Here is a 12,118-nt window from a genome sequence, read left to right as displayed (position 1 = left end):
GTTTTGCTCATCTACCTGAGCCATCTAATTAAAGGCTTTCCACTCCGCCTCTGTTTTAACAGACTCCATTTCTTAAAATACTTGTTCCCAATAATAGCACAGAATCCTCTGTGTTCCTATGCTCAATATAAAGGCAATAGGAACATTAAAATAATTCAATTTATATTTTTACATTAACTTGGATTTATTCTGTTTCACATTTGTGAGAATTTGCCGTAGTGTTTATATACAGTACATCATATATATTATATATATACACACACACACAAAAAACCATATTTATGTATGCACACCGTGACAAAGTTCCTGCTCTACCTTGGTGGGTCTTGCGCTTATTGGCAAATTTGCTCAGCTTGGAGCTTCTTAGCAGCCCTCAGCTTGGCCGTTTTTCTGAACCCACAGTCCAGGTCGATGACTCCTGTGTCTGACTAGGAGTTGGGAGGATTTGGGGGGAACCCGGGCCCGCCGTCTACTCCGGGTTCCAGCCCAGGGCCCTGTGGAATGCAGCTGTCTAGAGTGCCTCCTGGAACAGCTGTGCGACAGCTACAACTCCCTGGGCTACTTCCCCATGGCCTCCTCCCAACACCTTCTTTATCCTCACCATAGGACCTTCCTCCTGGTGTCTGATAATGCTTGTACTCCTCAGTCCTCCAACAGTCCGCGTTCTCACTCGCAGCTCCTAGTGCCTCTTGCTCCCAGCTCCTCACACACATGCCACAAACTGAAGTGAGCTCCTTTTTAAACCCAGGTGCCCTGATTAGCCTGCCTTAATTGATTCTAGCAGCTTCTTGATTCGCTGCAGGTGTTCTAATCAGCCTGTCTTAATTGTCTCCAGAAAGTTCCTGACTGTTCTCTGGAACCTTCCCTGTTACCTTACCCAGGGAAAAGGGACCTACTTAGCCTGAGGCTAATATATCTGCCTTCTATTACTCTCCTATAGCTATCTGGCCTGACCCTGTCACAACACACACACAAACACGTGTGTATATATACACATACATACATACATGTATACCAGGGTAACTGTCATGCCTGCACTTACATTTCACAAAATCATGATACAAATTGGAAACAATTATGTAACCTAACTTTATAATACATTTGTGTATGGCACTAAACTTGTCCCACCCCAAGGACATCCATCCATAGTTACTATGGAAACAATTTATTTCCAAGAGCAAAAGAGGGGAGAGAGAGAGAGAGAGTCTAAAAGATGGGGGTGGGGGGAAACCAAAAAAATAAGACACATGCATGGAATAAGCTAAACGTGTGACAGAGTGGAATGGTATAAAATGTATATTTCCATGTTGTTTAGGAAGACAGATATCAATTTACCTTTTAGGACTACGGGACTTTTCCTTAAACCTTTCCTCTAGTAATGTGATCCTTTCAACACAAAAATCTGAAACCATGTGACGGCTGAAAGAGGAGAACCCTAATGAACAACATTGCCCTTTTAAAATAATCCACCTTCAGCATATAGGCTCCAATCCTGCATGCTGATCTGTGTGAGAGAACCCCTACCCCCATATGGAGCCCCTTGACTGCAGTGTTTGCCTAGATTTATTTATTTATTTTACCTTCCTCTGCAGCATGGGTCATGGGTCACTTGCAGGTTTAAACTAGTGTAAACAGTGGGTTCTCTGTAACTTTAAATCTTTAAATCATGATTTGAGGACTTCAGTAACTCAGCCAGAGGTTAGGAGTCTATTATGGAGGGGGGCGGGGGGGGGGGGTCGGTGGCCTGCAATGTGCAGGAGGTCAGACTAGATTATCATGATGGTCTCTTATGGCCTTAAAATCTATGAGTCTATGAGCCTCTGAGAAGCAGTTTACAGGATCAGGGCCTTACTACCAAGGTGATAGGAAATTTAGAAATAATCTAGACAGAACTCATCTGATACCCTTGAGTCATTTCATATTAGTGGCAAGGGCATATAGTAATATTAAGAACAGGAGTACTTGTGGCACCCTAGAGACTAACAAATTTATTTGAGCATAAGCTTTGGTGGGCTACAGCCCACTTCATTGGATGCATAGAATGGAACATATCGTAAGAAGATAGATAGATAGATACATACATACATACAGAGAACATGAAAAAGTGGAGTAAGATGCTAATTACTCTTACTCCACTTTTTCATGTTCTCTGTATGTATATATATATCTTCTTATTATATGTTCCATTCTATGCATCCGATGAAGTGGGCTGTAGCCCACCAAAGCTTATGCTCAAATAAATTGGTTAGTCTCTAAGGTGCCACAAGTACTCCTGTACTTTTTGCAGATACAGACTAACACGGCTGCTACTCTGAAACCTATTAATATTAACTAAAGAACCTATGGCATCTCATGAAAATCCTTAGGAAAACATACACATTAGAAACAATTCAGATTCATCTCTGTGATCACAATCGGTCCAGCCCAAAGACCCAGAGGGATATGCTTACTTGTCCCTTGTGGCAATAAGAATTATTGCAAGGCCACAAAATGACCAGAAGAAAATAATGTCTAGGCTGTTTCCCTTCCCACCCCAGCTACCACCAAGGCTTCCTACAAAGACTGAGGAGACCACAGTCAGAACAGCCAGTTCTGCAATTTCTTGCCATCCCTTTGCATCAGCTATGCCAGTGTAATGGGGAGAAGCAATGCTACAATGTTTTCCCCCCAAAATCCTTCTTTTACCTTCCCTCATTTTCAAGAAAACAGGATCTTTGCCTCTTGAGAGTTAATCTGTTCTTAGGGCTTATTTCCCAGCTGAAGTTATTGTCCTCTACTAGTGACATCATAATTAATTGTTGCAGAGATAATTAGGATGTCACAATCAGAAGATTACGACTTCAGGTTAGAAATTAACAGCAGGAACAGATGAACTCTTCAGCAAGAAGGATCCCATTGTCATACAAATATCCCCAGTGATAGAAAAACAATAAAAGACAAATGCTCTACAGGAAATATGAAATGAGACAAATTACCTCTAAAATAGAATGTTTTCTTAGTTTGTCATGAGGCACAGTAGGTACTGAAGATTTTTTTTAAAAAATGCTTGAGAAAACAGGAAAGAACTAGAATTCAGCTGTAGACAGCATCTATTTTTTGCCCTGCTTATGCTTTCTTGCCAACTTGACTGAACTTTTGTGATGGTTTGGAAAACTTCAGTACATTACTTTAGGGTTTTCAATGCTATTTGCTACTATATCAGTCTCAAGAAAGCAAGTAGGAAAACTCATCAGTTTTAATTTCCACTAAGTTGGCTGCTTAAATGAGTTAGGTTAGTCTCAAATGTCTTGCATGTATTCCAAAGTAATCATTTTAATCACTTAATTAAGCAGTCTTTGTGTTGCATCTGCATAATTGAGCCCTTAACATTTTTGATTAAACCAACAAAAGAAACAAAATCATTTATAATAGCTGATGCACAATTGCCCTTTTTAAAACAATTCAAAGAATCAGTGTGGATTAACTGCTCCAATATTGCGTTGACTTTGAGAGCTACAATCAGTACAAAACGTGGATCAAAAACATTGTTAAATATATTTAGGCAAATAACAAAAATCACTTTGAATTATATTATCCCTTAAAAACACTGGCATTTTCCAGACTGCCTTCCAGATCCTTAGCTGCTGTAAACCTCACAGAATTCTGACACCATCTTAGGCCCAGCAATTTCAGTGAGCAGGTCAATCAAGCATAGCTGTCACACTGAGAGGAGCAAAGGTGGACCCTGGCCTCAAACCAGAGGTGTTAACGGTCTGATCTTAATGAGAGCATACTGCTCTTCTCCCTGTCCCACTCAGAGATTTTGATTTCACCTTGAAGAGTCCATCTGCATAGACATTAAAATCTTTCAGAACCATAAAACTTTTCTGACCTAGAACTCTGTCTGTTCAGCCAAGGAAGCTGAGGTACAGGATGACAACCTGTACAACCCTGTTATTCTCATTTTAAACCTATGCCATTACTCACACACAAGGTGGACTCTCAAACGCATCCATTTCTGGAGCGAGAAACATCCTACATTTAAGGGTCGATAGAACCAGTTCAGCCACGCCACCTCCCCATGGCTGAGGCTGAACAAAATGCCCTTCATGATACATATTGACTATGGGTTTCAGACTAGTAGCCATGTTAGTCTGTATGAGCAAAAACAATGAGGAGTCCTTGTGGCACTTTAGAGACTAACAAAAGGACTCCTCGTTGTTTTATCTTGGCTACGGAGTCCTTTGCTCCAACGTCCTTTCCCAAAGAAACCACAAGCAGCTTGTGGCCCAACGGCCACTTTCAACTCATTCTCTTCCATGCCAAACCATTTGGGATTTGAGGCTGCTAGCTTAATTTATACGCTGGTCAAGGGTGGCTGGAAAAAACACCAACTAGTGCTGAATGGCAGCCTGGCACTTTGTGGGAGAAAAAAGAACCGTTTAGAGTTATCACTTTTTCCCTTTAAGCCTGACCCACTCCATCCCAAAGTTGCCTTATTATCACCTCTTAACACTTCCCTCTTTTTGTATGTGTTTCAGTGGTGAGATGCCAGTTGTGCACCATTGATAGATATTTGGTTCATGTCTGTGATACTATCAAAATGGCCAATCCAGAATGAGGCTTTGGATAATCTGCTTCCTAATAGCAAGTTTAACAACTGATTTAAATATCACTGACAGCCAACTGTTATTTACCATTCATTTCATATTGCAGTATATGTATTGTGTATGTGCGCGTGGGAGGGAGAGAGACAGAAGGACAGAGAAAGAGAAAAAAAAAATCCTGGCCCCATTGATATCAGTGTAAGTTTTGCTATTGACTTTACCCGTAATTTCCCCCCCCCCATTTCTATTCATTCCAAGTGTATCGCAAACCAGATGGCTGCAAATGCAAAATGAAATTTAAAAAAAAAATTAACTTGCCTTGGCTTGCCAGCCTAAGTCAAATGTTTGTGTTTCAGAGCTACAGAACATCATTCAGATTCTTCTACTATGCCTTGGTATCTGAGCATTACCAGAGACCCTCTTACTGATCATTTTAACTGCTAGGCCTGATTTTCATTTACACTAAGATCCCTTTAAGCCACCCTGGCAATGTAAAGGGTCATTAAAGTGGAAGTAAGTTACAGTTACCTTAAATGTATAGTTTTACTAGAGTATATTCATAGCTTAAACAAACTCCAACGAAAGACTATCATGATTGTCAATGTGTTACATTATACCTTATTTTTATCATGATATAAAAGTACTTGGCTTTAAGCACTAACCTACCCCTGTACATTGAAATAACACTGTATCTACTGTAAAATATTTTTGAAATACCTGCAAAAATTAAAATTCATGAGTATGAAAAAGCTTTTTTGTACCGACTTTACGAAGATTATTTTTATTTTGGAATGTCGAAAAAATTAAAAATTAATACAATTATAGTTCACTGAAAAATTAGCATGAAATCTAGTTTGAAAGCTAGAATCGTTCATGGCAAAGTAATGTTCCATTTAATTACAAAGATTAATTCAGCCTTTATGTACATGTCTGGTCTTTTCATTTTTCATTGAAAATATATAATTCGAGTGCCATCTGGTAAAATTGCTGCACACATATCACTGGCAGATATTTTAGTTGTACACACAGAAAAGAGGAAAAAAATAGGGTGATGGAAATTTGTAAAACATAGTGAGGTACAATATGGGGCTTGAACCAACTCCCAGTGACATCAGTAGAAAGGCTCCTATTGACTTCACTGGAAGCTGGATTGGGCCCATCACGGTGATGTATTTTATTTCCTCAACTGGTGCAATGTGAAACAATTTGTGAATAGTAAACTTTGCAATCAAAAGTGAAGTGGACACTCTAACCCAAACCCTTTTATTGCTTGGTCTAAAGTGCTAAATGAAGTTATCAAGAGTGCTTGATCTGTGCAGAGCATACTACAGAACACAGCTAGTCATCAAACTGCTGGGTATGTGGCTGTTTTTAAACACTGGCTTTAACTGTTGGTCTTTTTATACTTGTAATGATTAAAAATGAGTACAATTAACTTAACTATGACACTTAATTTATCAAGATTCCAGGGAACTGGAGGGTTGTTTAATAACTAATTTGCACGCCACATCCAACTGGCCAACAGTAAGCTAAGCTATTATTTTCCTATTTCAGTAGTTGTTTTATATGTTCTAACTTAATGTGGTTATTAATGCTTCCTTCTTGCTACATCCTGAGTTCAACAACATACAAATAGCAGGTGACATGTGACTAATCACAACTCAGCAACACAGCACAAATATAAAATATCTGGTGTATAATAGTCACACCGACTTGTTTTCAATCAACTCAGAGAGTAGAGAAAACTCTGTATTTGGTGTATTTGGCAAATGCCAGTCTGCTCATGGACATTCCAGGAGCAGGGGAAAAAAGACAGGAGGGGAATTTGCCAAATGAATTGTTTGTTGGCAATTATTCATTGAGTGCTAATATAATAGGGGTGATATTAACAATATTATTTCACCTTTATTATATTGCCACTTCAAGCAGTTGAAACTTCAGTAGGACCTCACAGCATGGAGATGTCAGCACATCAGTTTGCATGACTGAGACACTTTTTTCTGTCATAAATCCCTGCTAATGCTTTCTGGTCTTGTATGCTTTGAAGACAAAAAATCTTCACAGCTGGTTCAAGCAAACTAGGCCATTCCTCAAGTGAATAATTCACCTCTGGGGCTGCAAGGCCCAAGATTCAGGGCAAAATGCTGACCCCATTAAAGTCAAAGGCAAAGTTCACATTGATTTCATAGAACCAGAATTTCACCCTCTTTTTGTGTGTAACATTAACCTAACCTCCCACCCACTTCTGTTCCAAACTCCTATGACATGCAAGAGAGGAGACCTAGGCCCTTCCTGGCTTGTGAAAGAGTCATGAACAACTGGTACCTGAAACACTCAACACTTCATTCAGAGAAGGAATCTTCGCTTTCTCCTTCTAACACACAGCAGTCCAACAAACACTAAAGAAAACCACCCTGGACACTTCCGTCCTAGCGAACCACCAATGATGGGAGCCGTGATGGGAAATGGCACCTCCACCACTAGACCCCTCACTTGTGGAGTTCCACAAAAATCAGTTCTCTCTTCAGTGCTTTTCAACATCTACATGCAACTACTAGGTGAACTGGGCAAACAACATGAACTTAAGTTCCAGCAATATGCAGATGATACACAGTTCTACCTATCCTTCACCATAAACAATCACATCGCTATTACAAAGGTGGCCTACTGCTTGGATGGGATCAGCTCTTGGATGAAGTCGAACCCAAGCAAGACAGAAGTGATGCTGCTGGGCCGAGGAAAGTACTTTGAAGAGCTTGCAGCCATGGTGCAGTCTCCATTGGTTGCAATACACACCCACAATTAGTGAATTTAGTCCGTAGTCTATGAGTACTCTTGGATTCCTCACTGATGCTGAGCTTTCACATAGAAAGCATTGCCCGAGGATGCTGCTATCATCTCCACCTAGCTAGGAACCTCTGTTCTTTCCTGGCAGAAGGAGACCTGACCTCAGTTATTCAAGGTTGCATCACCTCTCAGCTGGGTTACAGATTCCTAAGCCGTAGGAAACTCCAGCACATCTCTTCATCAACACAGGCTACTATGCACATATCAGATCTGTCATCCACTCTCTACACTGGCTTCCCATAAAATTTTGAATCAAGATCAAGGTCTCAGTCCTTATCTTGAAAGCACTCCATGGGTCCAGGATATCTAAAAGACCATCTAAAGCTCCAGGACAAAGCCCATGATCAATAACGCTAGTCCTCTGGCACAATGGAACTATCAATAATAAGACCAAAGCTCATCTGTGCTAGAGACAGAACTGCCTCTGGGCATGGTCCAAGAGTGTAGAATGAACTCCCGCAAGAACTATGGACCACCACTAACCTCACCACCGTCCACACGAAGTGCAAGGTACATTTCCTTGACCTTGCCTTCTCTTACATAAACACATAACAGGTAAATTAAAAAAAATACAGACAAACATACCACACTGCACATGCTTCTCCCTCTGAGGAGAAGATGAGAGGGCAAATAAAACTTGGCAGATGTGTAGTCATGTTGCTTCATGCACTACTGGAAAGTGCTCAAACACTAGGATGATGAGCCCAGTACAACAACAACGTGAATAGAACAGAATGTTCAGTTCTATAGATGTCAGGCAGCACTGCACTAGAACTATCATGTGAGTTTGTGAGCAATTAAACTGAAGGAGGAACCTGGGATATGTCCTAGCCACAACAGCAGTTAAGGAAGAGAAATTCCAGTTCTTAGGAAGTTTAAGCTATCACCATCACATAACTCTCAATCAGCAGCACTGCACACAGGGCCATCCCTAGGGGAGTGCAGGGTCTGGGGCGGAAGTGACAGACTAGTGTCTTCCGGGACCAAACATGTCAGCCATTTGTACCAGCCCGTAGAATCCTTTAAAGTGTGGGGATCCAGGGTGGAAGTGACAGATTCATCTCTTCCGGGATCAACCACGCCGGTCAATTGCACCGGCCTTCAGGGTCCCCCAAGGCCCGGGACCCGGAGTGGTCGCCCCAATTTGCCCTACCCAAGGGACGGCTCTGACTGCACAGCACTGAAGCACAACCAGCAAACACTACTGTGTATCTTCCTGGAGTGGGTCCTCCATAATCTGGGAGTCCCATGTGGCTAAAGGTTTGACATTATTGGGTGAACTAGCCTGGAAAATACTGATTCCATTAAAGACATTGTGAGTTTTACCATTGTCTTGATTGGGAAAACGATTTTAAGTTTAAGACCACTGAGCACTACAAATTCCTTTTATTCTTAGAGGAGATTATTTTAGCATAAGCATTGGACACAACAGCATGAGTCATATTAACATAAAAACCAAACCAATTTCTTAGTTCAGTGTATCAGTATAATTACTAGACCAGCTAATATTTGTTCCTATCAGAGATAATCCTGTTCTAAACTCATTCTTCTACCAGCTAAACCAGGGGAGGGCAAACTATAGCCTGTGGGCTGGATCCGGCCCATCAGGGCTTTCAATCCAGCCCACAGGATTGCCAGCCCCGTGGCACAGCAGGGCTAAGGCAGGCTCCCTGCGTGCCCTGGCCCTGCGCTGCTCCCAGAAGCGGCTGGCACCACGTTCCTGCGGCTCCTGGGGAGGGGGCAGAGGACTCTGTGCGCTGCCCTCACCAGCAGACACTGCCCCCTCAGCTCCCATTGCCCAGGAACGGGGAACCGCGGCCAATGGGAGCTTCGGGGTGGTACCCGCAGGCAAGGGCAGTACACAGCAGAGCCGTCTGTCCCACCCCACTCCTAGGAGCCACTGGCAGACATGCTGGCCACTTCCAGAAGCAGCGAGGGGCCAGGGCAGGCAGGAAGCCTGCCTTAGCCCTGCTGCGGACCGCTGCTACCCCAGAGTCGCTGGAGGTAAGCGGTGCCAGGCCGGAGCCCACACCCCGAACCCCTCCTGCACCCCGAGAACCCCCTCCTACATCCCGAGCACCCTCTCCTGCACCCCAGCCCCAAGCCCCCACCACACCCCACACCCCCTCCTGCACCCCTTGCCCTGAGCCTCTTCCTGAGCACCGCACCCCTTCCTGCACTCCCTCCCGTACCCCAACCCCCTGCCCCAGCCCTACATTCATGGCCCTGCATATAATTTCCCCACCCAGATGTGGCCCTCAGGCCAAAAAGTTTGCCCACCACTGAGCTAAACTGTAGTTATATCAGAAGAGACATACACCTGTGTATTTTACGCTATCTCCATTTCCCATTTTTACCTGTGCTTGTGATGCTACATCATGAGATTCAGTTATTTTATGTACAGACTTGGGGGTAGGGGGAGAGACGACAGATTGCAAGACTACACAGTGTACATACCTCACCACAGATCTGGACTGTCAAATGTGAATATTCATGGCACTCAGAAGATATTCCTGATAACCCTTCATCTATGATTACACAATATATATGGTTGGATCTATGCTTACTATATCCCTTGTAATTTTGAACTAATGCAATATGTTGATTCCAATGAACCAACTGCATTTCGGTATTTCATGCTCCATATCAACTCTGAGTGAATCAAATCCAACAGTCCAAAGCTATCTATAAATGTATTAAGAAAGAACACAGTGAAACTAGTCATAAAGCCAGTGAAATGATCCAAGCCTTAAATCAGTTTATTCTTGGCCCAAATGCCAACTGACAGACATATTAAAAAGATTTAAAATACTGAATGGGAAGGAGCTCAAGTGTTTGTTTTGGAAACCAATGCAATAGACAAGCCATGCTCGATGAGAATTTAAATAAAGCTAAGTCCACGGAAAGAGAGTCTCCTTGCTGAAATAAAGCTGCAACCATTCAGACTAAATCCATTGGCAGACTACAGTTTACCAATATGAAGTATTATATTGGAAGGCAATAGTTGTTTCAGCTTTTCATTGGAGAGGTCTAAAAAGATTCTTCAATCCCCAGTTAATGCTGAACAGTATAAAACCCAACACCAAGCACAAAGCAATAAAAACATACGGATCGGATATTAAACAACTTTGTCCTATTTCTAGTCCCATTGATGCCAACAGTAAAACTCCCATTCACTTTGATGGGAGCAAACTGATAATGCTCAATGCTTTGAAAAATCTTACCCTATGCCTGTATGTTAAATCCTTTGTTTTATAACATAGTTCTTATTAACCTCAGGGCTACAATAATTTTTCCAATTTTCCAGCTACATAAATGTGATTGGACTAAACCTATAGTTGCAGCTGTTACTGTTTCTTTTTAGTGAATGTATTGATATTTTTAAAGTGCCAGACTGATAGCCCTATTTTATCCACAAGCACCTTGGCTTTTGCAAGATAAATTAAGAGAAGGATGCATTAAGGTCCCAGTGAATGAGTAATGATGCTCCTTTTAATCCAGGCAAAAAAACCCTCCATGAATAAATTCTTTTTTTTTTTTTTGGGGGGGGGGGGAGGGGGAGTGCATCCTAATGAACTTAAAATAAAATTTAAACACTGAGCAAATTACCATGCTATCTTTCACATTTTACAGTTCATAAGTGAGGACACCCCAATCCACAAATAAAATCAAATGATTGATTGAGGTGGGATTGAAACATGTAGCAACAACTGCTCATTGGGGGCAATAGGGAAGGGTGTAGTGCTCTGGGGAAACTCTGGAAGACATTGTGTCTGATTCAGGCAAAATGCTTCAAGAACTCAGGGAATCCCATATGGAGCACAGATACCACGCTACCCTTGGAAAGGGTGCAATGTCTGCTTCTGGCCAGTGAGAGGTAGATGGGGACATGGCCCTTCCTCCTCTCTGCCCCCACTGAAGATGGAGTAATTAGTTCCAGTAGCAACACTAGGCCTGAGAAATCCTTGCACGGAAATGGCCCAAGAACAGGCCAGCCCAAGGACATGGTGCCCCTCCCTATGTTGGAAATTCAAGGGAGGAGAAGCTCCTTAGGCCCTCCCTTGCAAACCCACACTGTGATCCAACATGATCTAGGACTCTGGGTACAGTTTTCTCAAGTGCCTAAGTGACTTAGACTCTTAAGTCACTTAGGTACTTGAGAAAATTATACCGTCTCTCGAACTCCAGATGATGTTGTGCTTTCTCCAGAACCTAATGTTTCATTTTAACAAACAACCTTGTTATCCCTCCCTTCGAAGTCATGCTAGATTTTCTTCCCAGGTGTGTTTCATTTCAGAACCCAGGAGGGTTGCTATTTACAAAATAAATACATACAAACATTAATTGCACTTTCATCTGTTAGCACATTGCTCTAATTATCCATTAAACTCTTCTTAGAAAGCTACTCCGTGCCTCACCCCCACCTGGAGAAATCCTGAGCAATTGACCTCTACTGCAAATGGTTGCCATGCCACCCATTGCTGGAAACATGAACAACTCTCAGCAAAACCTTTTTGGGTGTTTTTTGTTTAAGCTCTGGCATGTCAGGAGATTTAACAAAGAGCACTGCATTGATTGACATGGTAAAAACCCCCAGGGGCTTAAGAAAGTCAACGTGCTAAAGGAAAGTTTAGGTTCTGAATAACATAGCATCATCTGTGCATAGATATAAAGGGAGCATAAGG

General features: G+C 42.1%; 1 protein-coding gene across 1 annotated transcript in view; it reads right to left on the bottom strand.

The window, feature by feature from the left end:
- The window catches only part of PHEX (phosphate regulating endopeptidase X-linked), a 132,328-nt gene that overhangs the window by 43,591 nt on the left and 76,619 nt on the right, over nt 1-12,118 (bottom strand). The gene's annotated exons all lie outside the window — the stretch shown is intronic.

The sequence above is a fragment of the Natator depressus genome, chromosome 1 (assembly GCF_965152275.1).
Source record: "Natator depressus isolate rNatDep1 chromosome 1, rNatDep2.hap1, whole genome shotgun sequence".
In the NCBI taxonomy this organism is placed as follows: Eukaryota; Metazoa; Chordata; order Testudines; family Cheloniidae; genus Natator; species Natator depressus.
This window is presented reverse-complemented; position numbering and strand designations above follow the sequence as displayed.